Below are 27,709 nucleotides of genomic sequence, written 5' to 3'. Positions count from 1 at the left end.
CTTCTACAATGATTTGTTCATTTTTTAAAACTCTAATGCAGCTTAATGTTTATAGTCTTGCTATAGTCTTAAGAATATACCACTTTTTTGCCACTTGGTATTTATTTCATTATTTTAGGAGTGGTTGATGGTGGACTAACAGAATCATGCTCAGGGTCAATGCTTTTTTTTTTTTTAATATTAATGCTAAATACCTTTATGACAATTTATCTCAAGATTGACAATGCTTTTGCAACCACTTTTCTCCCTTCTACCATTTCTACATTTCCTAAATGTGGTCGAACATCATGGAAGCCTCAGTATGATGTTCTCATGTCCGTAATATAAAATTATCAAATATTTCTTATTCCAAATTCTGTTGTGCAATGAGTTTAAATTTTAGATGCTGATTTACCAGACAATAGCCTGTTATATTAAATTATAAATTAACTTAGAATGCTTCTATTTTAAATATTTTGGAATTGGTAAGCTGAACCAGTTCATGGTTCAGATAAGCTGGGCAACACTATTTTGTTCCTCCTTTACATTTATAACTATGATTTCTTTTTAATTTATTGGTTATTTAAAATTATTTTGTTGTATTGAAACCTATTTTTTAATTATATCTTTATGTGGAAACACATTAGACTTCTAAAGGTGTGTTCTGAAAACATAATATTAGAAATAACATACACAACCCACTACCCAGATTTAAAAAAAGTCACTACCAGTAACGTTAATAGCTCCTTAAATACAGCTTTTTTTTTCTCTCCCTTAGGGATAAGAGCTTCTATGAATTTTATGGAAAGAGATGATCTTTTCTGTTTATATAATCATATATACATCCATATAGGTAAGAGGTATTGTTTTTCAGAATACTTTTTTCTAAGTATTTCACTTTTCCACAGAGATACCTTATGATACGTCCTCAATAATCTTGGAAGAAAGCATACAATTTTTATTTCAATTTTCCATAGTGTTAGCTTTACATACAACTTTCTTTTCTTCTTTTTATAAACCATCTCCCTTAACTTAATTATTTTTGGAGAGTATTTTTTTTCTTTTGTGCTGCCTCTTTTTCATTTATGAGTATATACACATTCTTATATTACTTATTATGGCCTAATTGTGGCATATAGGTCTGATTTCACATACTTGAACCAATAAGAGGATCCCTCAACCTACTTTTTAGCCAAGCCTTACATTTCAATATATTAATTAAGGGATTAGAAAATTCATGTGGCTACCTAAACATAAGAACTATATTTATTCTCTAACAAATTTAAACTTCTACTTTTTTAGTTATCAAGATTTTCCTTACATATTTGATTCCATCTTAATATCTATTTCTCATCTCTAGATCCACACAACTTCAACAGACTTCTTTCTTTTAAACCAAAGTTTAACTCAATCATCCTTAACTGTAGAGGCATTACACAGTAAAAAGCTGATGATCTAGGGTTTTTTCATATTTGCCAACTGTTATTGCTTTAAAAAAAATTACATGTGCTCCATTATTTAAAGAATGATTTATATTGTAAACATTTGGTTTACCATAGAAAAAAATTGGAAACCAATACAAGTGCAATCCTACAATGGAACACTAGGAACCTAATTAAAATTGGAACTCCTGTCAGTGAGTCTCTTTGCCCAGTAATATCTGGGTTATAAGAACCAACCAACTTGGGAGGCCCACACAGTTAAGTAACAAATACAAGGTTACAAAAGCCAAGCCATTCCATTTTGGTCTCGCAGAGGGACTGTCCCATAAAAGGAATAATTCTGTGGTACCATTCACATCCCAGATCTCCCTATGGGATCAAGCTAAGGCTAGACTTCTTTTGAGATCACATCTTTGCCTATCTTCTTCCTCTGCCCTTTCCTGCTTTCCTTTCTTTTGAAGAGTACTCTCTTAAAAAGTCACTGCACACAAATCTTTCTTAAGCTCTGCTTTCTTGAGGTGCTTCTCTTCTCACCTCAGAGAAGTGGTGACAGAAGTGGTCCCCGAAAGTACATCTGAGGGTGAGATTCTGGGGTTGATTCACTCACAACTGGCTGTCAAAAAGGACAAAATTAGTAGTCAGTGATTTTTGGCATGCTATAGCAGTATAACGGCTTTCATGTGGGTGGACTGAGATGGAATACATGTAGGAAATAATTCACTGGCTGATTTGTACAATATCTCCATACACTGTACAATAGCAGATGAGATTTCAGGGATGGAATCATCAAGATACAGAAGGTAACTGAAGTTAAGGATGTCAGGAAACTATGTGATTATGTTATCAGATAAGACATCTCCAATGAGTATATCGATGGCATCTAGAACAACAAAATAATACAAAAATAGGGAAAAAGACCCTCAACCTGGTATAAGCCCTTATTTATTTATTTATTTATTTATTTATTTATTTATTTATTTATTTATTTTTAACGTTTATTTATTTTTGAGACAGAGAGAGACAGAGCATGAATGGGGGAGGGTCAGAGAGAGGGAGACACAGAATCTGAAACAGGCTCCAGGCTCTGAGCTGTCAGCACAGAGCCCGACGCGGGGCTTGAACTCACGGACCGAGAGATCACGACCCGAGCCAAAGTCCGCCACTCAACCGACTGAGCCACCCAGGCGCCCCTAAGCCCTTATTTAAAATAGAAAAGTAATTTGGAGATTGGTAGTTGACCACAAGAAAGCAAGATAGTCAGACTGTTGAAAGACAGTTGTAGTCATGGGATCATTTTTTACAGAAGATAGAGGAGTGGTGGATTATAAGCAGAAAAAAGGAAACTGAACAATACTGAGCAACCAACATCCCAGAAATGTGAATGTACAACAAGGAAGACAAAGTAGTTTCCACTCAAGAGGGATCCAGGGGTAATCAAATTCTTAAGGTAGCTCCCAATGTGAAACCAGTGCAAGAATAACTTTATAAAAAGGCTGAAGAACTAAGGTAATTTTTTCTCATAGGACAAGTTCCACAGGGCACAATGAAAAGGTTGTGGAGGAGGAAAAGCATTCAAAGATCATGAGACCAAGCACAGAGCATTACTTGGATGAAAGTTTAAGATAAAAAAAAGGACTACAACAGGGGCTAGTATTTGGATTCATAATCAAGGAAGATAGAGATATGGAACACGGTGGAATTAAGCAGTGTTAGGGATACTAAAAATGCCTGGTATTGTATAAAATAGCTTGGATACAATATCTTATTACAACCTTTTGTGGTAGATAAGAAAAGCAAGACTGAGAAGCTAAATAATTTTCTCAGGGATGTACAACTATTAACAGAAGGAGTAATGATTTGTACTCAGTTCTGCTGGAATTCTAACTCTATACTTTTATCATTAGGCCCAATGGACGCTCATGATTCCAGATGCAAATTTAGTAGGAATTATAAACAATTCCTCAGTTAGGTGAAAAGCCCTGACGAGCAGATAACAATCTTTGCATGGATTATGTTGGACCCCACTAAAGGAATCCAAGTCCCAATATACTAGAAAAAAGTAGTTCATCACCCAGACTTTTTCTGTCTTGATAGAAATCATAACAGTACTTAAAGAGTAGAAGAGCTTTCTTAATGGAGCTGGCTGTGACATAAACTGGTGGCTTGGAACATTAATTCCAGAGAGAAGTCAAGAGTCATAGTTCTCATCAAGAAAGACCCTCATTTACCTTGTCGCATCAAACTAATTCTGAAGCTACAAGAAATATGTGCTTTGACTTTTTAGTTAATTGAAAAAGTCAAAAATTAAAATTTCACTTTGTGTGTTATCATGACTACTTTGTATTCTCTGTTTTGCTGTCTCATTTGTACATCCATTAGAAGTTGCCATGGGCTTAGGAGATACAAACAAAATTAATCAGTTTTCCTGCATCTAGCATCTTTGTTGGGGGAAAATTTTTGAGATTATTAGTAGAAATATGTGGTCTGTGATCACCTGTTTTTATTTAATTCCTCTGTTATACATTAAGTCATTATATTTTATTGAACATAGATTGTGTACATACACACACACAACTTAAAAATGTAACTAGTCACAGTACCATTTAGAACAAATAATTTCTACCTTCATTAAGAACAAAATAAGAGCTCATATATGTACTCAGGCTTCTATCTGGTCAATGGCAAAAGGGCAAACCCAAGCATACTGTTTCACCATATTAATTTTTAAAGTCCAATTAAAGGTAACACCTACAACCTTTCTTCTGTTGTGTTTGCCAAATATTTTTAAACATTAAACAAAGTGCTGATTGCAAGAGAAGAGGAAAGCTCTTGCTGCTACACTCTGCCAGTGATAAAATCTTTGTCCCTAGGGACATGGCAAACATTTAGTCACATGAAATGATGTATATTACACGAAAGTTCATTTTATTACAAGGGCTTCTTAATCCAAATATAACCTCATATTATTATTAGTTCTGACTTCATTGCCTCCTACAAAAGAATAGGCATCAGATTTTGAAATAAGAATATTAAACAAAAAATCTGAAATAGTCTAAACCTGAAGAAAACTGCTTTAATGAAAACTGTTACATATTCTTAACTACTCACCAATTTGTATATCTTCATAATTTAATTCTAGAAATAAGAGCTTTGTATTTTTGGGCAGACTCTCAGTTTCAGGTCGGGAAAGATATGGATCTATACCCACATGTATTTCATATTACTCACCTTAACTATAACTACCTAAATCAGTTGGGACTCTTCTGGTTAGAAATAACCAAAACTATCTCAAATTGGCTTAGCAAAATGAGGAATTTACTAAAATAATACTGGGGTGTCTTTATGGAGTGTGAGAAAGAATTATATAAAATGAAGGACAAGGCACAGTTAGAATCTATACACATTCTTTCTCAGATCCCATCTATCTCCACAGGCCAGCTTAATCCCCTATATCACTGTAGTCTGACTTTTCCCACATAAAGAAAAATATGGCTGTCTAGAGCTAGGAAGTAAACATTTCACAGCTTTAATCTTAGTCTTTCAGGCCCAAATCCAAAATTCTTAGCAAAGATTTTCACTGGCCCAACTAATGAGCTATTTATCTGTTCCTGGGCATATTAAGTATGCCTAGGTAGGTGGGAACCTGTGTCCAACTTAACAAATAGCTGGCTATTCCTGAAGTGCACATCTAGGACCAAGAGATATGTTAAACATTAGAATGGAAAGACAAAGTTCTAGAAAAGATACACTGGACACACTATCCCATAGGTGTTCTCTACTCTAAAAAGTTAAATCTCTTCCATAAGTTTATATATTAAAATTTGTTAATGTCACTATGCATTTTTTTCTGCTGGCCATATGAAAGACAGAACTTATCCAATTTTGTTTGGCATTTCTATCCACCTACACTTCTGTCACAATGTTGTAACTTCTAGATGTATTTATTTATATTCTGCCTTGTTCCAGAAAGAATTTAAGACAGTTTAAAAAAAACACTACATAATACTAGAAAATAAATTCAAAGTGAAACAAAAGATGGAAAAACAAGGTGGAAACAGAATGAAATCATAAATAATGAATTTATAATGTAGGGATACACATTTACTATTGGTAGGTTACAAAGTTTGCTAATAACTGTTTTTGTCACTGCCTAAGTTTTCCAGTAACTTTGTCAGTTATATAATTAATAATGTACAATAGGTAGTAAACCAGTTGCTTAAGAAGTATACAATGCACACTAAAAATGTATACATATGCTTCATACATGACCAGAAAAAACTTCTGCTAAAAATCCTTACTTAGCCTGAGTTATATTCTTGATATTACACTTCATTTATTAGGGATAAAGAGCAACACTAGCAAGGGGGCAAAGTGGGAGAGTTCCTACTTTAGAAGTGTTCTGTGATATAAATTTGAGCAAAGCCTTCTGTAAATAGATGATGTGAACTCTGAGACTATTTGAGAGAACATTCATTCAGGCAGAGGAAACAGTAAGCATAAAGCCCAGAAAATGGAACATACTTGGTATTCAAGGAAAAGCAAGGAGGCCAGTGTGCCTGGAGCAGAATCAGTGACGGGTTAAATGGAGGGCATTGAGAGGTGGGACCAGACTATGAAGGGCATTATATGCCATGGGAGAGACGGGAAGCTGTTCTAAGTGCAAAGGCAAACCATTAGACGGTTTTGAGCAGAGAAGTGATATGATCTGACTCATTTTAAAAGGATGATTCTAGCTATTGTGTTGAGAACAGATTTTCAGGAGGTAAGAATGAAAGCAAGGAGATAGGTAAGAGGCTTATTAGAGAGGTGTACATATGAGAACAAAGTATCTTGGCCTAAGCGGGAGCACAACAGGTAAAGAAAAGTAGTCACATTTGGGATATATTTTGGAGGTGGACCTGACAAGTTTTGTTGATGGACTCCATGTAGAATGAGAGAAGACTGGCAGTTGGAGAACAGTCTCCTAAAGTTGATGGAGATAAGCTTGGTTACTATACACTTCTACTAAGGTTATTTATCTTGACATCAAGAGATAAAAGATGTTAAACTGTAAATTAGGGAAATAAATATTGTCTAACTTGAAAACCCCTCAATTCCTTTTATGGTCTCAACTGCTCATGTCCAACAATAGAACTATTAATCACTACAGAGAATGTTACAAACAAAAGATAGCCTTAGTCTTACAGAGTGCCTTGTCATGCCCTCGTGTTACCTCTTCCTAAAAAGACCTGTAGTGCAATGACATAACTGAGCCCACCCTACCAAATCTTCAAAGCAGACGAAACTAGAGTCCTTCTAAGCAGATCACCTACATTGAATTTGACACACTGGCATTCCTTAAAAACTGGGACAAAAGAGGAACAAAGCTGTGAAGTTAAGTAGTCTGGAAAGGGTTAATAAATTCTCATTTTCCAAACTGGTTAATGATTAAAGGCATTTTGTAATTTGGAAATGAAGCACTTGGCTTCAAGGGGAGCTAGGAATAAAGAGGGGTAAGGAAAGCAAGGAAATCAGGTAGTTTATCTAGAACCATCAACAGTGTTATCTAAAATCTGTAGTTTAAGATGTTTTTCTAATACAGCATTTGATATTCCAGACAAAGAAAAGCTCTGAGAATTTGTTGTCAGAAGACCTGCCTTGCAAGAAATGTTCAAAGAAGTTTTTCAGGCTGAAGGAAATACCAAATCTACACAAAGAATGAAGAGCACTGGAGATGAAAAATGTGTGGGTAAACACAAAATGTATTTTTCTTCCATATCTCAATTTCTTTAAACATTGTACAGTTGGTTTATAATATAAATAAAATTTAAATTATGAAACCAAAAACACAAAGAATTGTGGGGGAAGTAAAATTATATGTGATGTAACATAGTATCATTTGATGGCAGACTGTGATAATCTAAAGATGAACATTGTAAACTCCAGAGTAAACACTAAACATGCAATACAAAAGACAACTAATAAGCCAGTTTTTATATATTAAAAATTATCAATTAATTCAAAAGGAGGCAAGAAAGAAAGCAAAAAGAACAAAGAAAAGACAATTAGAACACAAATAACAAGATGGTAGGCTTAACCCAAAGCATATTAAAGGTTACATGTAAGTGACAAAACATTCTCACTAAAAGTCAGAAATTGTGACACAATAAAAAACAAGAACAAATATTTATAAGGGGCACACATTAAATATAAAAGTGCAGACAGGTTAAAAGTAAAAGAATAAAAAAATACCATGCAAACATTGAGCATAAAAAAGCTAAATTGGCTATATTCAGATAAGACAAAATCAACTTCAGGACAAGGAATATGATCAAAGATAAGGAAAGACATCTCTTCATGATAAAAGGTCAATTCATCAAGATGACACAACAATAGTAAATATGTATCCACCTCACAGCAAAGCTTCAAAATACATTTCAAAATACTGACAGGAATAAGATAGACAATTCCATAATCATAATTAGAAATTTTAATATCCCCTTCTCAGTAAGTTATGAAAATTAGACAAAAAAGGTAGAGAATAGAAGAACTAGAACACACAATCCTAAAATTTGTATGAAACCACAAAAGACCCCAAAGAACCAAAGCAATCTTGAAAAAGAAAAACAAAACTGGAGGTACTACAATTCCTGACTTCAAGTTATATCACAAAGGTGTAGCAATGAAAACAGTATGGTACTGGTACAAAAATAGATATATAGATCAATGGAACAGAACACAAAACCTAGAGATAAACTAAAAATTTTATGGTCAATTAATCCAGAACAAAGTAGGCAAGAATGTCCAATGGAAAAAGACAGTCCCTTCAAAAAATGGGGTTGGGAAAACTAGACAGCTATATACAAAACAGAATGCAACTGGATGATTTTCTTTCGCCACATGCAAAAGTCACCTCCAAATGGATTAAAGACCTAAATGAGAGACCTGAAACCAAAAAAATCCTAGAAAACAGCACAGGCAGTAACTTCTCTGACATTGTCTGTAGCAACTTTGTTCCAGATATGTCTCCTGAGGCAAGGGAAACAAAAGGAAAAATAAACTATTGGGACTACATCAAATAAAAAACTTATTCTGCACAATGAAGGAAAAAATCAACAAAATTATAACTCAATCTATAGAATGGGAGAAGATATTTGCAAATGATGTATCTGATAAAGTGTTAGCATCCAAAACAAAGAATTTATAAAACTCAACACTCAACAAACAAACAACCTAATTAAAAATGGACAGAAAACATGAACAGACATTTCTTCAAAGATGACATACAGATGGTCAACAGACACATGAAAACATTCTCAACATCACTCATCATCAGGGACATACAAATCAAAACTACAATGAGATATCACCTCACACCGGTCATAATGGCTAAAATCAAAACCATAAGAAATAACAAGTGTTGGTGAAGATGTGGAGAAAAAGGAACACTGTTGGTGGGAGTGCAAAGTGGCTCAGTCACTATGGAAAACAGTATGGGGGGTTTCCTCAAAAAGTTAAAAATAGAACTGCCCTATGATCCAGTAATTGCACTACTGGGTATTTTCTACAAAAATATAAGAACACTAGTTCCAAGGGATACATGTACCCCTATGTTACAACAGCATTATTTACAATAGCCGAATTATGGGAGCAGCCTAACTGTCCATGAAAGATTAATGGATAAAGAAGGTGTGATATATGTACACACACAATGGATGAGTCAACCATAAAAAATGAAATCTTGCCATTTACAACAACATGGATAGAGCTAGAAAGTAAAATGTTAAGTGAAATAAGTCAGAGAAAGACGAATACCATATGATTTCATTCATGTGGAATTTAAGGAACAAAACAAATGAACATAGGAGAAAGAGAGGGAGTGGGACAGGGAGAGGGCCAGAAGGAGAGAGAGGGAGAGGGAAGGAGAGAGAGGGAGAGGGAAGGAGAGAGAGGGAGAGGGAAGGAGAGAGAATGAGAGGGAGGGAGGGAGAGAGGGAGAGGGGGGGACAGAGGGAGAGAGGAGCCAAGAAATAGACTGTTAACTATAGAGAACTGATGTTACAAGAGTTGGGTGGGGGGATAGGTGAAATAGGTGATGGGTATTAAGGAGGGCACTAGTTATAAATAGCATTGGGTGACATATGGAATTGTTGAATCACTTTATCTTACACCTGAAACTAATATAGCACTGTATGTTAACTACACTGGAATTAAAAATTTTAAGAAAAGTAGAGAAAAGAAAACTTCAACAACCATTTTGACCAAATTAACTGCTATAGAAGAGAAAATCTTTAAGCTGCAGAATATACATTTTTTTCAAGTTCAAAAGGTACATTCACCAGTTCATATGCTGTATCTCAGTGAATACTTACAAATTACAGTAAAATTTAAATAGACTGAAATTGTACAATATTTTTCATTTGAATTGTATACTTGTTACCAAAACAGAATTAAATTAGAAATCACTTACAAAAAGGTATCTAGAAAATCTCCAAGTGTTTGCCATTAAAACAACATACTTCTAAATAACGCATAGGTCAAATAAGAAACCCCAGGAAAATCACAAAATGTTTTGAAATGAAGAATAACAAGAACACAATATTTGAAAGATTTAGAATGCAGCTAAAGTAGTGTTTGAAGGGAAATTTATAGCTCTAAAAGCTTTCATTAGAAAAAGAAAAGGTTTAAAATCAATTATCTAAGCTTCTAGAGTAAAAACAACAAATAAATAAGAAAAACTCAGGGTGCCCAGCTGGCTCAGTCAGTACAGCATGTGACTCTTTATCTGAGGGTTGTGAGTTCAAGGCCCACGTTGGCTGTAGAGCTTACATGACAAAAATAAATAAAACAGAATAATTTTTTTTAAAAAGTAAAAAACAAAAAACACCCAAAACCCCACAAATTTAAACCAAGAAAAGCAGAGAGTAGGAAATAATGGCTATATGACTGGAAATCACTCAATTAGAAAAACAGAGCACTAATAGAGAAAAACAGTAAGATACACATACATTTTAACGTAGCAATTACTAGACATACATACACAAAATCACCATCATATAATGATCTCTATCAAAACAGAATTAATTAAAAAAAAACTACAAATAACTTAAATGTTAGAAATGAAGGATCTGGTTACATAAAGTCTACATAATAGCATGATGTGTTTTCTTTAAAATGTGGCAGCTTTACAGGTACTAACATGGCATGAACTGAAATGTCTTGTTAAGTTATAAAAGCAAAGTGTACAACAATATATAAAGGATACTATCATAAGTGCAGGTGTGTGCTTTTTAAAGAATGTATGTGTGTGTGTTATGTATTTAAAAAAAATTTTTTTTAACGTTTATTTATTTTTGAGACAGAGAGCGACAGAGCATGAACGGGGGAGGGTCAGAGAGAGAGGGAGACACAGAATCTGAAGCAGGCTTCAGGCTCTGAGCTGTCAGGACAGAGCCCGACGCGGGGCTTGAACTCAAGAACCGCGAGATCATGACCTGAGCCGAAGTCGGATGCTTAACCAACTGAGCCACCCAGGCTCCCCTAAAAAAAATTTTTTTAACGTTTATTTATTTTGAGAGAGAGAGTGAGAAGGGAGACAGAATCCTAAGCAGGGATGTATGTGTGTGTTATGTATTTTTATATATTTACATATACATATAACATCTGTGGAAAAACACACCAGAAACTGGTGCTAGTGGTTGCTTCTGGAGAAGAGGCCTGTGTGGTTTACATATAAAGGTAGTATTACATTTCCATGAATACTATTTTTCCCTTTCAAACTTAATACTGTCTAAACATTCCCTATTTAAAAAATATTTTAACCACAAAAAATAAAGGTAATAAATAGGTATAATAAAACAAAAAGGACTGGAGTCAGAGGTCCTTGGTAGGTTATATAGACAGCTTGGCTTTCTATATATGCAGTCTCCTTTGAGACAGCAAGCCCTTGTTTATCTAGATAGGACAACGAAGAAACAAAGAGTTTCTGTGGTCTTTTTCTCTTTACCCTTACAGTTGTGTCTAAAGCAAACATGGCAGGAAGCCTTTGCTATATACCTAAAGGGATTAAAAAGGTACAGATGGACAAGCTCACAGGAATCCCCATTTACTACTAAAGTAGCCCAAACTCAGGCATCGTTTTTTGAGCCTGCAGATTCCATCTAAGCAACCGTGTATCCTTTGCTCTCTATCTCTGATGAAGACAAAAAGAAATGTTGCAGTAATTGCTTCATGACAACATACATACATACACAGGGTAGTCACAAAGCTAGCAGTCAGAAATTGCTACTGTAGTGTTTCCCTATGTCCAGAACCCAGGTAAAGACAGTTTTCAGGAAGGGAAATAAAAATATTTACTATTCATTGGATAAAATATTTGAATTCTCAGATTTTAAAATTAAAGTTACCCTCTATGTTTAGAACTATGGGGACAGTGTGACTTTATGTACAGCTCTTTAAACAGCCAGTTTCTATTCTATCTTCTAGAATAAGTTTCCCTCTCTGATTTTATTACTTTCTTCTAAAACAAGGTAATTTTGGGTGTGTGTGTGTGGTTTAAATTTCTATTTTAATAAATTTTATCAGTCTTGGTTCAGCATATTTTATAAAAGACTATAAACACTGAGTTACTATTTAAATAGATCTTTGTATAAAGCACCTAACTTGTCTTATTAAAATGACCCACAAAACAAATAATCCTGGTTTGATTTATTTGTTCTAACAGTGCCATTAATATAGAAAAAGTGATGTGATTGAAGTCAGTATTTGGAATTTATCTTATGAATTCTAAGGTATTTCATGAAGTGCTCCATTTAAATGTCCATTGATTTCCTTTACCCATGGGTAAAACTATTATACTCTTTTCGGGCAAAGCAGTAATTAGTTCCTTTAGACATGTACATAAGCGTTACAGTAGTAGAGAGCAAAAGTAGATATGCATCCATGCATCACTCCTTGAAACATGCAAATGGGTTGATATTTAGCTCAAAGAAGGAAAAACATCACTTGAATTAGTTTAAATTTGGGAAAGGATAAATCCACAACCAGAGAAAGCTAAACCAGACTTCTAATTCAATGAAGAAAATCCTTCAGTTTACTTCTAGACAATAGCAACTAACCAAGCAAAAAAGTGACTTTTGCCTTTCTTCTTTATCTTCAGTGTCAAAGCTAAAGAGAAAATTTTTGTGTAAATCCAGCCTTATCTTGGTTTAAGGAATTTGTAATACACTATATGTAATTTAGGTTGTCAATTGCTTATCATTTATTCATTTTGCTCAAGTGTATGAGAAGTGGGGCTATGGGTGAATGAGGCAAAATGCCCAATTCATATACCCAATGTCATGGTAGCAAAATTCCCAATGTCAATGGTAGCAAATTCCATTTAACCTAGTTAAAATAATTAACTCAATTATTTCTCATATGACATGAAAATGTCAGTGAGGAAATGTACATGATTAAGATCAAATCTCCTTCATTTGAAAAGTTTATACCTTTCTCTCTCTAGAACTTTCTCAGAGAGAAAAATAGTATGGGTTCCAAAGATAGAATGTTTTAGTAAGAACCGAGGAGAAAAAGAAGAACTGTCAATACTATATGTAGAAAGACCTTCTTTAGAGACAACTTGCTACTAATACAAAAAAACAAAACAAACCCTACTGCTTTAATAAAAAGCATTGATCTATTCACATTATAAACCACATATAGCAATACTTAATATTGCTCACAGATACATAAACATGGTGGAAATATAAAAACATATATTAGAATGAAAACACTGGATTTGTAAAACAGTAAAGAAGGAGGAAAGGAAGAGAATGAGATAGGAGAGGAACACAGTGGGAAGAGTAATTGTATTCACAATGCTTAATTGGAGGAGAAAGAGCAACAGCAGGAAATCAGGTATAGTGCTAATATTTCACAAAGCTGAGATTAAGTCCATAGGTGTTCATTATATTTTTCTCCATTCTTATCTGTATATTCAAAATATTTCATAATAAATACCATTTATAATAGCAACAAAAACATATATGCTACCAATACAGCAAAAACATGCAAAAGATTTATGAAAAAATTGTAAAACTTTATTAAAAGACAGTAAGAAAGATATAAATAAATGGAGAGATAATAAAACATGTCTATGGATAGAAAGATTCTGTATTTTAAAGAGAGCAGTTCTCCCCCAAATTAATCTATAAATTAAGAAATTTTAATAGATTTTTCCTTGAATTTGACAGGTGATTATAAAATATATACGAAAAAACAAAAAGCAAAAAATGGTCAATACACTCATGAAGAAGAACAAGTTGGGGAACTGTTTTACTAAAAATCTTTTTCTAATACCAACACTTATTACAGCCAAGATAAAGACACAATGGCAGTAGCACAGGGATCAATGAGAAAAAGAACACAGAAACAGACTCATCTATTATGAAAACTTCATTTATAACACAGCTGGCACTGATGATAAATAAGGAAAGGTTATTAGACTAACCAGTCCCATGGTGGGGCAGTTGGGTTTCAATATGGAGAAAAATGAAACTGGTTCCCTATTTCTCACTATACAGTGAATCACTTCCAGGCAGATTACAGTCATAAAAGTGAGAGACAAACTACAAAAGCTTTAGAAGACAATTCGTAACAAAAATTTTATAATATTAAAGCAGGGAAGGATTTCTTCAACAAAAGACCAAAAGCACTATTAAAAATAAAAAACAAAGGGGTGCCTGGGTGGCTCAGTCGGTTGAGCATCCGACTTCGGCTCAGGTCATGAGTTCAAGCCCCACGTCGGGCTCTGTGCTGACAGCTCAGAGCCTGGAGTCTGCTTCAGATTCTGTGTCTCCCTCTCTCTCTGCCCCTCCCCTGCTCATGCTCTGTCTCTCACTATCTCAAAAATAAATAAAAAAATAAATAAATAAAATAAAATAAAATGAAATGAAATGAAAAACAAAGATTGATAACTGGATCATATTAAAATTAAGAAAATTTGTAAAACAAAGCATAGTAAAAAACTTTTAAAGATAAGCCACACAACATAAGAAAATGTTTGCAATATGTATAAATCTAATAGTAAAGGATTTACATCTAAAATATATAAATAATTCCCCAAATCAACACAAAATGACAAACACACAGAAAAGTTAGCAAAAGAGAAGAGCTCTTCAGAGAAAACACAAATGGCTGGTAGACATATGACAATATTATGAGTTAACTGCAAATTAAAACCAAAAGATACCATTTCAGACTTGTAAGACTCATTAAATAATGACAATATTAAAAAATCCTAACAAATCTAAGTTCTGCCAGAATGTGAAACAAGAGGAATTCATGCATACTGCTAGTGAAAGCAAAAGCCAGTATAGGCACTTTGGAAAATAAGTTTGGTGTTTCTAATAAAGCTGAACAAGCACTTATTATTCTCTGACTCAGTAATTCCATTCCTAGGTGAACACAGCCTAGAAAATACAGCCTAGATGAATGTGTACATCATTTACCTATATAAAAATTTTCTTAGCAGCATTGTTTGTAAAAGCATAAACCATAAAAAAGCCTCATTTTCCGCCAATAATGAAATGGATAAATGTTATACAGCAGTGGAAATGAAAAGGAAACTGTAGCTACATTCATCATGAGTGAAATTTACAAACATAATTGTATACTTAAAGCAGCATGGGATACATACAAGATGCTTCTGAACATATCAAGTTCAAAATCAAGCAAAACTGAAGACTGTATCCATACATAGATAACTTCTAAAGGAAAGCAATAGACTCATTCCAACAAAATTCAGGATGGTAGGTTAACTCTGAGGAAACAAAGGTGATATAACAGGGGACTGACACAAAGGTGCTTTTAAAATACTGGTATGTCCTTTTTCTTTTCTTTCTTTTTTTTTATATTTATTTGGGGGGGGGGCAGTGAGGAGCAGAGAGAGAGAGGGAGACAGAGGATTCAAAGTGGACTCTGTGCTGACAGAAGAGAGCCCCACGCGGGTCTCAAACCCATGAATTGTGAGATCATGACCTGAGCCAAAGTCATATGCTCAACCAACTGAGCCACCCAGGTGCCCCTGGTATGTCCTATTTCCTAAATTGGGTAGTATGTATGTATGTGGATGTTTTTCTATTACTCTTATAGCCACATATCGATGTTTTATTCTCTTTTATATGAACAAAATATTTGATTATTTTAACAACTACTTAAAAAAAAAGTCTGATGTCAATAAAGGCAACTCAAAGACATTTCATTCGCCCTGGAAGATAGTGGTAGCAGAACATTTAAGAGGGAATTTAAATTTATGAATGTCCAAAGAGCCAATGGGAAGAAAGAGAGCTAATAAAATAATAAAGAGATCATAAAATAGAAAAATATTAAAATGAACTGGGCATGAAAAATGGCTGTTGTAATTTTAATCCATTTATATGAGTAAATAGTTCACTAGACAAAGCTAAGGAGAGAATTAGTGAATTCCAAAATTAGGGTAAAGAAATCTCCCAAAGGGCAATAAGAGAAATAAAAAGGGAGTATATGAATGAGAAGTCAGTAGAAATGGAAGATAAAATACAGAGTTCTAACATAATAAGAAGCACCAGGAAAAAAGTACAGAAAACTCAAGTAGCAGCATATGAACAGATAATAGCTGAGAATGTTCCAAACACAGAAAAATACTAATTGCCAGAGTATAAACTCCTACCGAGCATCATGTAGGAGTTAAAAAAAAAATCACACTCTGACCCACATTGTAATGAAACCATAGAGCATTAAGGAAAAAAGAGAAAAACAAGAGCTACTTTCCAGAAAATACATTATCTACAAAAAAAAAGTACTATCAGATTAACAGATGTCTCATTAATAACAAATATTACTAAAATGTGGAGCACAGAATAAATGCAAACTTAAATTTCATCATATAAGTAAGAGGGTGAGGAGAAAGTATTTTCAGACATATAGAAATGAAAATTTTACTATCCACAGCCTTTGTTGGAAGCAATATTAAAGATGTACTCTAAGAAGAAGAACATCAAACCCAAGAGGAAACAGTGAACAAAGCCAAAATGAGCAAGGATATTAATGTGATATGTTAGTGATTACAGATAATTACTGATTATAAAATCATTATAAGAATCTGTGTGTTTAAAAACTTGTGTGATGTGACAGTACAGTGTACAGAGTGTAAACTCTAATACCAGACTAAGTCTGAATATGAACCAAAGTTCTCTCTGAAACTAAAGTATAACTTGATTAAAGAACATTTATGACATCAAAGAAATGTGATTTATATTGTCTTTGTTGATCAACTGTTATCTTTAAAAGATGAACAAGAAAAGCACAAAACAAGGGCTGAAAGGAGAACTGAGATTTTCAGACCAGTTTAACTTTTGTTAAAAATCTTAAGCAAAAGATACTCAGAAAAATAATCTTCACAGTGCTGAGGAAAATTTTTCATGGCTAGTTTAGATAACCAACCAGAAAGTAAATGTCTTGCAAAAACTATTTCTATCTCTAAAAATCTTCTGGTAGTGGGGCGCCTGGTGGCTTAGCTAGTTGAGCATCTGACTCTTCATTTGGTCTCAGGTCATGATCCCAGGGTCATGGGATCCAGCCCCATGTCGGGCTCTGAGCTGAGCATGGAGCCTGCTTAAGATTCTCTCTCTGTCTCCCTCTGCCCCTACCCCCTGCTTGTGCTAAAAAAAAAAAAAAAAAAAAAAAAAAAAAAGAATCTTCTTCTGATAGAAATGCTGCAAAACACAAGAGAGATGGACAAAAGAATAAAATTGTTGTTTTGGAAACAGCTGGCCCATTAGGCCAGGAAGGGAACTAAAATCATGGGTTGGTGAAGTTGACAAATTTCTTTTAATTGCATATGGTAACAGGAGCCGTAGCACATGATTTAAGTCTTGCCTGATTTCTTTGGGTCAGGGTCGAAAACTATGCAATTCAATTATATTCTTAGGTCTATAAGTATTTAAGTGCTTCCTATATGTGCAGGTCTTTAACAATTTACAGTGAAATGTTCTTATCTAAAATCACCTCCTTCCCATCATTTTACAAGCCCTCCAACCCCTTTAGATTCCTAAAGGATGGCCACCAAGCTCACTCTTGCACTGTCTAGACAAGGAGTTCAATTTCAAACACAATGGGTCTTTCTTTGGGTTCCACTCAAAGATTTCACCAAAGGCTGTCACTTGGCAAGCAATACCTTACTGCTTTCTCACTAGAATCTCTCCTTATTATGTGTCATTTCTATTTTATTGTTAATAACTATTATTTCTCAGGCTTTGGTTATTTTGCTCCATTTGCACTCTAAGTATTTTTCTTTCATTATTTTGGGAAGGTTTACTGAAGTCACAGTATTTTCATCATGCATTCATTGAACAAATAAATACTGGGAAATTACCCTATACCAGGCTCTGTCCTGGTCAGATCATACGTTTCTGCTCAAAACCTTCTTAAGGCTTCTCATCTCATTCTGAGAAAAGCTCACGTTTTTAGTTGATCTACAAGCTCACCTTCCCTCCATCCTCCACAGTCTCTCTGACCTTCTGTCTGTTACTCTCACTCACTCCATTGCATACACTGACCTGATTCTTGCTGTTCCTCTTTACAGGAGAGTCATATTCCCACCTTAAAAACTTTGTGTTTAGTGTTCTGTCTGCCTGGACCATTCTTTCCCCAAATATCCAGATGATTCCCTCCTTCACTTCTCACTTGACTCAATTGACACCAAAGACTTCTTTGGCCTTACATTAGGTTACGTTCTCAGTCTCAATCTTTCACTCTTCTCCAACAGTATTACATATCCACACTCTGACCTCATAGTGGCCAGGATGTACTCCTCTGCCCCTAGATATTAGGCCTGACCAGATGATTTGTCTAGGTTATTGCGAAGTTAAGAGACACGGTTCAAGCAGACTTAAAATGGCTTGCACTTCCAGGCCTGGTCTCACGTACTCATACTTTTTGCCATTGAATATAACATCATCTGGTATTCCACTGATGCCAGAAAAATGCGAGACACATGAAACATACCTGAAACTCAGCCATAAAGTGCAACCAAATCTAGCCAGGATCATTTGAACAGTGGAAAACCCACAGATAAAGTCTGGTGTTGTGACTCACTAATTTTTAGGTGGTTTCTTATACACATTACTGTGAACATAGCAAATAGAAACTGAAAACTGTCAACATCCAGGTGATCCTCATCTCCTTTTCTTATTTTTCTTCATAGGACTTTAAGTACTCTATATTTTACTTCTTTGTGTTTTATCTATCCTCCTACATACACACACATGTACACACACATATACAAATAAAATCTCCATGAAGGAAATAATTTTTGTACATTCTGTTTATTGTTATTATCTGAGCACAAAAAAATAGGATCTGGCACAATGCAGAATGAATAAGTAAATAAGACAAAGTCCCCGAACTCAGGACCTTACATTTTAGTGGGGAAAAAAACAGTTAACAAGTATACAAACCATAATATTTAGATAGTATGAGTGTCATGAGGAAAATAGAGGAACGGAATAGAAAATATTGGAGTATAAATAGGAAGAGCAGAATAGATGATAAAAAAGTTGCCAAGAGGAGGTGTCATGTAAGCTGAGTGCTGACTAAAGAGTTCTGCATGCATCTAAGAGAAGACCATTCTAGGCAAAGGGAACTGAAAATGCAAAGACACTGAGGCAGGAGCAATATTTCCGTCCAACAAATTTCAACAGAAACAAAGTTTAGAGTGATAGGAGATAAGAAGTAGACAAACACCTGATCCCAAAGGCTTCACTGGCTCTGTATAGTCTTTGGATTTCATTCTAATTATAGCTGAAAGCCTTTGGAAAGGTTTATGCAGGGAAATAATTTATTTTTAAGGTCTTTAAAGGGGCAAGAAGGGAAGCAGGGAGATGAGTATGGTCATCAGGCCCAGGGGAGAGGTAGTGGCAGAATGGGTGAGGTATTTGGGATATCTTTTGAGGATAAAGCCAGTAGGATTTACTGAATAGATGTGATATATAAGAGAAAGAGAGGCATCTGGAGGATCATGAGAGAGGAATCAAGGATGACCCCTTGTTTCTGGTTTGAGCAATTTACCAAATAGTAGTTTTGTTAATTGAGTTGTACATTTATTGATCAACTTCTCTGTACAAAGCACTGCTACACACACAATTCAGGTATCTGTTCTGAAAAACATTTATGCCTTTACGAGTTGCTAAAAAGAATCAAAAGTTTCACTGCTATCTGGATACTACTGGACTCCATGCAGACAAAAAATAACTAAATCCATGGCAGATGTTATTAGTCTTTGAATTAAAAGAATCCTGCATTTATTTGTTTGGTTTAGTTTGATGGGGGGAGCTATGTGAAAATTAAAGATCCTTACCTCATACAACAGTTGTGTTTTTTAAAATGTGGGGGAGAGGTGCCTGGATAGCTCAGTTGGTTAAGTATTTTAGTCTTGTTTTCAGCTCAGGTTATTATCTAATGGTTCATGGGATTGAGCACCACATCAGGTTCTGCACTGACAATGTGGTACCTGCTTGGGAGTCTCTCCCTCTTCCTCTCCCTCAAAAATAAATAAATAAACATTTAAAAAATAAATTAATTAATTAAAAAAGGGAGGATAAGACATATGTGAATCAGTTTGAGTATACATTTTTAAAATTTTTAGAAGAAGAAAAAAGAGACTAACATCAGCTGTTCCCTATTTTGTGGTAGTGGGGTAGAAAGGCATTTAAGTGGAAGAATGGAGATGTGATAGGAAAGGGAGGTTTTCACAGATTTATAGATTTACACTTTGACATTTTGAGAATGTATTGGATATTTAAAAAAAAAAAAGGAAAATATAATTTAAAAAAATTCTCACCTTTCCAGATTCCCCTCACAGCTAGTAGTGATCAAATGACAGTCCTAGCAATAAGACTTATAAGTTCCTGAAGAGGGCTTCTCTTCCCTGATAAACACAAGTCTAGCAAGATGAATTTTTTCCTTAGCTATCTCTCCCTTTTTCTTACCTGGAATGTAGATATAATGCCTGCATTTTGACTAAAAACAAAACAAAACAAAAACAAATACAAAAAAACAAAGCTGCAAACTAAAGATGAAAGAATAGGAAGTTGCCAGAAAGAACCTAGGTCCTTGATGACTTCCTCAAGTAGGTGAACAGCTCAGAACTGTCTACACCTGGGCTACTTATTTTATGAGAAAATACTGGCTTAATCTATGGTAGTTTAGATAAAGTTATTTTGCTTTTTTTTTTTTTTTAGATAAAATTATAATTGATATAGTCTTGCAATGTACTTAAAGTCTGTACTATAATGCAAAGGAGGCAAACAGGTGGTCATGATGAAAGTAAATGATGTCATAAGGAACATAATGTCATTAAGGCACTTTTAAGTTAACTTCTCAGAACACTATTAACAAGTAATCATAACTTCCAAGTATCATAATTATCCATTTTGATATATGTTTGGATTTCTGGGATCCTCATATAAGTAATGTGAAAGTATTCCCCACTGATTTTTTATCATATATAAGTCATAGGAAGAGACTGTGAAAAGCACAGAGGAGAGGATCTAAAGAGAATTCTAGTTCTTGGTCATGTTTAACCATAACCTTTAGGTATAGTTCAGGATTTAATATAAAATTATTAATACTGTAATTTTAAAGTATGCATCAATAAATAGACTTTTAAAAATTACAAACCCTCAAGTTCTACTATTTTAACTACAAAGGGCTATTTTAAGAAGATGGTAATATTATATTTTATGAAAAATATATTTTAAGAATTAAGCTCACAATATGAATTATTCTTATGTTCATGTTTCATTTACTGCTTTTAATTTCTTTTATAGGATGCTATATTCCTAAAGCACTTATAAGAAAAGAAAACACTTAGAGACATCCTTTCAACTATACTCTGCCTTGGAATGGAATATGTCATTCAGTGTAACATATATTTTGGCCCTTCTATATATAACACTACAGATAGAAAAAGAAACATTTTTGAGAAACAGAGCTAGTGTGAAATCAAATATTGCAGTGATAATGCAGCACATTTCCTTCTAACTAAAAATAGAAATAAATTTTATTACGAAGATATTGAGTCATCTTTCTAAATCAGACTATCACATGGACAGAATATTGCAAAAACTTCAAAACACTGAACTGATGTAGAAAAAAATTTTCAAATATTTGGATAAGAAAGAAAAGTAGGATTCCTGTGCTACTCTAAAGTATACTTACTTATAACAGGTTGATCTTAACTATTAAGACTTGTCTGCGGAATTAATTTCCATGAAACTGACCAAATAATGGCAGAAAGTTTTGAATAAGCAAAAAACTTGCTTATCCAGGAGCACAGATTATTTCTCTGCTGCAAGTAGCCATGTCAAAAGGTTACCATCTGACAATTCTGCAGAAGATTTTTATACAGTTGAAAATTAGATGTTCTACAGGTTAAGCGTCCGACCTCGGCTCAGGTCATGATCTTGCAGTTTGTGAGTTCGAGACCCACGTCGGGCTCTGTGCTGATGAGCCTGGAGCCTGCTTCAGATTCTATGTCTCCCTCTCTCTCTCTCTGTCCCTCCCCCACTCACGCTCCCTCTCCCTCTCCCTCTCCCTCTCTCTCTCTCAAAAATAAACATTTAAAAAACCTTTAAAAAAAAAAAGAACATTAAAAACATTAGATGTTCTAAGAAGTTAATAAAACTAGGTAGTCCAATCCAGGCAGGACTGCAATCCAGGGAATCATTTAATAAAAACTTAGTGGTATAAAAAAATATAGGCAACCCAGATTTTATCTCTTACAGGTAAAGAAAGACTAAATTCAATACAAAACACTTTAAAATCTTGATTAAAAATCCCAGAAAATAGTAAAAGTTTATTAACTACGAAATGAGTGTTCTTTGAACAGTTTGTTGGGGAAGATTTTTGTTTTGCTGTTTGTTTTTCTTCCTGAGCTTTGTGGTTACGAAGTTTTTCCTGGGCTGATTCAGTCACATACACAAACTTATCACCATTTTGGAAGAACAGTACAAATGCTCTAAGTAAGACTATTCAAGTGCCATTTTGATGAAGCCATTTTTAAGAAAATCCAGGTATGAGCTTTCATTAAGTGAAGTGAATAGCTACTGGGGGAAAAAAAAACCTGCATGCCGTAATTGTCATACCTATGCTGGATGACAAATCCTGAAAACAATTTCATTAATTGTAATGCAATACATACCATATTCCTCAGAAGTTCCATATGATACATATTTGTCATACATTTCATTCTCCTAATGTGTAGTTTCTCAAATTTGGTAGTCAGAGGAATATGTAATGATGAAGAAAAAAACCAATACTGAAGAAACCTAACAACCCTGCTCCTCTGTTTCCATAAAAGTTCCAATCCATAGCCTCTGAAGCAGAACTCCATATTTACTATCAGACTCAACTTCTACACTTCAGCTTCTTAGTTTTTCATAGTTTAAAGCCAAAGAATGGCCAATATCCTTAAATCTGTAGGTGTAGGAAGCCACTGGAAAAGGTAATTTAAGTCCTGATTTCAGTCACCTCTATGAGAATATACACAAGAGATGTCACAAATTCCGAGTTAGTACTGTTTCACTACCCCTTGTGCTTAAGTCATTCCTGAGTAGTAACTGAAAGAACACAGAAAGGCGCATTAACTCTTTCAAGCCACTTGGGAACTCTATGATGTACAGCTACTGAAAGGCACTAAGTATGCCCCTAAGTGCATGACTTAACTATCTCAAGTCACTCAAGCACTAGGAAGGAAACACTTCATTGTTGTTTAACATTACCTACTAAATTTTGCTGCTTTTTAAACTGGGTCTCTGCAGTTATAGGAGTTGATACTCAAATGGAAATATATATCAAAGGAGTTACTAAGTCTCAGAAAACAATAAAACTATCAGGCAACCATGAAGCTCAACAATGTATCATCTTGATAATGAAATCTTAGATATTTGCATGTGAAATGAAACCACTGGTTTAAACTGAGTGTGACACTGACTGTTTTAAAAACTGAAGAGATCTCTACCTATATCAATAGCTATATCTGACATACAGTATAACATAGGAGAAATGAAATAAGTAAATATTTCATAAAGCATTGAATATATGTACAAATGTGATTAGAAGACACAGACTGTGAGATCAGATATCCATCTTAAAATTTCAGTGCTTTGGTGGTTAAAACAGTAAGAGAAAAACAACATTGTTTTGCTTTTAGAAACCTGTTTCTAATCAACTGAGCTACTCCTATGGGGTCAAATAAAAATGATTAGCTTATTAAAAGCATAGCTTTGCTATTTAATAAGCAAAAATGATTGAAAATTCTGCTCCAGATCCTGATAATTTTAGTGTTTCTAGTTAAGCTTGCAAAATTGCATTCATTATTAGTGTCTAGATTCATTAACAATTCAATTTATAGATATTAATGCTTATAATGCATGCTTCACTTGCCAAAACTTGAAGAGAAATTGTTTCAATTAGCTTTCATGGATCATGAATCCTACCGGCTGGGTATTTTTAGACAAAAGATACAAACACATCCCCAAGCAATGCTAATGCACAGCTGGGACTCGTGTGTAAGGTCACTTGAGCTAACAGTTTAAAAGGAAAAACAGTAAATGAGTTTTACCCATATGAGCAAGACAGGAACAGTCTTCTGTTTCCAACCAAGTATTTGAAAGGCATATACACACCTTAAGGAAAATGGCAACAGAATTATTTGCTTATGCAATTTCTATAAGATAAAACCAGTAGATAGATATTGGCAATCTAAACTTAGCAAGCAGTATTCAGTATATAAGACAATGTGAGAAGTCTCAGTGAGAGATCTTAAACTGACCCTGTGTAGAAAAGAAAGGGGATTTCTTAGAAGTCTTAAGCTTAACAGAAATGCAAATTCTATCACTTGCATAAAGGTCATGCTCTAGTGGTAGAAGAATAAAAAAACAGATTGATGTCCCAGATGAATCCAGTTGACCATCCAGACTTACAGATAATTATTAATTCTGTACTTCATCTTCCACTGCATACTACCAGCTCAAAGTTGCTCTTTATTGTTAGTGCCAAGGGGTACTCTTGGGGACAAAAGATATTCTTTGGAGGATAGCCACATCTTCCAGGTACACTTTTCTCACACACATCTTCACGCAAATTGAGGACACTAGCCCATTCTTGCACTTTTCATTTACTGTAGTGTACTTTAGCATAGTAAAGCATAGCATAGCATTGTATCTCCATCCCCACTGTTCATAGGTTGGAATTTAGTGGAGTATCAAGAGAATTAGGTGATTTTTAACTTAAAACTAAGAGATCATTTGTCTTCAGTAAGATGCTGGCCAATGTCACATACTGATGAACAGACTGAATAATAATTCTTGGTTGCCTCCATTCCAACCAACTCCTTAAAGGATCCCAAGAGAGAATCTTAGAAAACTTTGAAGTTAGTAGTATGAAATCAGAATAAGTTTTGAGAAGACCATGAGATTCTGGAAAAACATTCATGACATAAAGATGCAGTTGGGAAAGAGAGAGCATGAAAAGCATATATTCTTCTAAAATGAAACTGAAGTTTGGATTAAATCTTAGATATTGGTCAGAGTAACAACAAGTAACAGGCCTACAAAAAATTATTCATTGTTGCTTTTAGCCTTAATAGTGGTAGAACATCTCTCGTGATAAGTAGGAGTCTATTATAAATCGTAACTGCCACAAAAGGTATTACTCAAAAGTATCAAGATTAAAATCTTGCTTTCTGCAAAAAATGTAAATATGAACAAAAGGAAATCTGATTGCCTACATAAGGTTATAAAAACTGATGTATGAGAATGAATTAAATGATTATAGCAGCAGTGTGGAAAAAAAAGTTTAGAGAGAAAAGTGAAAAATTCAGTTTTTGATATAATAATTTGAAGGAAGGTCTAAAAGACTGAAAGAAAAAGGGCTAGGCTAAAAGCTGTATGTGCATGGGACTAAACACAAAAATTAATGATGTAACCTTTTTTTTTTTTTTTTTTTTACTGAGTATGACTGCAGAAAAATATGTAAAGTGCATTTTTCACATTGCCAAATTCATGACGACCAAATGACTCTGGAAAAACTACATTTTTTAAGCCAAATAGGTTGTTTAATAAAAGAAATCACCCCAGACACACACACACACACACACACACACACAAAGGAATGACAAGGGCCATGGTCACTGATGAAATCATTAGCACCAACACATTACTATTCAGGTCCATAATTCATTCTTTAGTACTAGCGTCCACAGGGGCCTGGTTTGCTTTGCTACACTGAAAACAGAGGACAGCGGGGATCCCTGTTACAAGAATCTCACTTCCCCATTCTTTCATAAGCTTCCCCCAGCTCCTAAGTCTTCTGATTATTCTTTTGTCTCTCTGTGGCTAACCTATCACTTAACGTACTTCTCCCTCCCCGCTCCTCTCATACTTCTATAATGGATGTAAAGGTCAGTGACCCCCTCAGGAATAGTAGCTTTTTTCAGTGAGGGGTGTGGTAAGGTAGTCACGGGATTCCCATTACAGTTAACAGGAGTTGAGGTTGTATTCCTTCACTGAAAATCTAACCTTAAGATGCTAAGAATTATATTTTCATATAACCTATACTACCAAAGAGCCAATATAGTTAGGCTATAACAAAGAATGTTTAGAGGATGACAACATATATCAATAACAGATGAACAGAAATCCTAAGTGGCATACATTAACATTACAGAGTAGTTTGTGAAGGTGGTTAAGTATACAGATGTTTTTGAGGAAATGTGGGGTGGTAGGGAGATACTCAGTATTATTTCACCCTTAAGTGCTTTTCTTACAAGGACTTCCTAGAGGCACAAAAAGGAAATTAGTTTGATATGGTATTACAAAGAATAATATAAATATTATAGCCCCATGAAGGCAGGCATAACATCTTAGACTTATATACCCATGGCTACCCTAAAATAATGTCTATCACACAGTATGCCCTCAAAATTTGTTGAATTAATAGGTAAGTTATTCTTCACAATGCGGCCCAAGTTTCTTCTTATGGAAAACAAAATAACAGTAGCTTCTTTCAAGGATTGGTTGCGAGAATTAAAAGCAAGCAAGCAGATAAGATGATAACATGAGAAAGTGAAATGTAGTAACAGATACACAGCTTTCATATAAATCTAAACTTATTCCAAAATTAAAAAAAGATATCAAAGCACTTAAACGAACATCTGATATGTAGCTGGTGTGATCAACAAGTATTTCTTCATCCTCCTCTTTCAACCTCACCCACGCACTCAGAGGATCAATGATATTGATAATGACCTAGGGGACTAACCAGCTAACCAGCTAAGCAAAGTAGAGATTTGCTGGCCCTATTTGTTGGTTAGTTCTTAAAACATAAAATGGCCCTGAATTATTTAGAATATTTTCACCAGATACTACCAAAGGACTCCACCACAAACACCTCTCACTTTTTCTTCTTTACCCTCTTACAGTTTTTTGAAATTTGTTGTTCTCTCAAGCAGTACCATTGACGCTTCCTGTCATTTCTTGGTAGTGACTCTCAACATATGGTCACTAAAGCTACTGCTTTTGGAAAAGAAGAATTTGACTTTATTCAAAATTTAACTAGTTCCCAAATGTTCTCAAGCCTTAGGCCTAATATTCATGAATAGGATGCCTGCTTAAACTATAAAAATATTCATCCCCTTGAAATGCTAACAAGTGTTTCCACAGACATTTTTCAATTAATGGTGAAATAATTCTCAAAAGTCTATATTCCTATGAGTTTTGGTGAGACATTTATTCTTGCAACTGACAATTATATTTTTAAAGTTCTTTCAGAAAAAAAAGAAGTGGGAAATCTTTCTAAAAAGTAATGTTTTATTTTTTTTTAATATCAGAAAGTTAAAAAAAAGGTTTAACATGAATGATCAACTCATCACTTTTGAAGTATATACAGAACCATTTCCTACAGGCTTAGAAGTAAAACAAATATAAATACAATCATTCTCCCCATGACTTCTAAAAACTAGAAATGTGTTACCATTAAAAATTATTTTAAAACAGTTTCCTTAAAAATTAACTTAATGTTTTTAAAGAAAAATAAAACATTGATATATTCAAAATATACTTCTTTAAAGAAGCTTATAATGTATCAAATATTACTAATTTCTATCAGAGAAACAAAAGATAGTTTTTGGCACTTCTTAATACTTTCAATTATTTTCTTATCATAGGAACATACCTGCATCCTTACTCACTTTCTATTCTCAGCCCAGGTCTTTACTTTATATGAACTCT

At 34.3% G+C, this 27,709-nt stretch overlaps 1 long non-coding RNA gene across 1 annotated transcript; it reads right to left on the bottom strand.

Moving 5' to 3' along the window:
* Positions 1-1,725: 1,725 nt before the first annotated feature.
* LOC122208690 lies at positions 1,726-27,709 on the bottom strand. The gene is made up of 3 exons (XR_006197326.1): positions 27,654-27,709; positions 24,043-24,106; positions 1,726-2,034 (listed from the first exon to the last, which is right to left on the bottom strand). It is a non-coding gene; the product is annotated as an uncharacterized LOC122208690 (long non-coding RNA).

The sequence above is a fragment of the Panthera leo genome, chromosome E2, assembly GCF_018350215.1.
Source record: "Panthera leo isolate Ple1 chromosome E2, P.leo_Ple1_pat1.1, whole genome shotgun sequence".
In the NCBI taxonomy this organism is placed as follows: Eukaryota; Metazoa; Chordata; class Mammalia; order Carnivora; family Felidae; genus Panthera; species Panthera leo.
The sequence above is the reverse complement of the archived record's forward strand: the minus strand, read 5'-3'. Positions and strand labels throughout refer to the sequence as shown.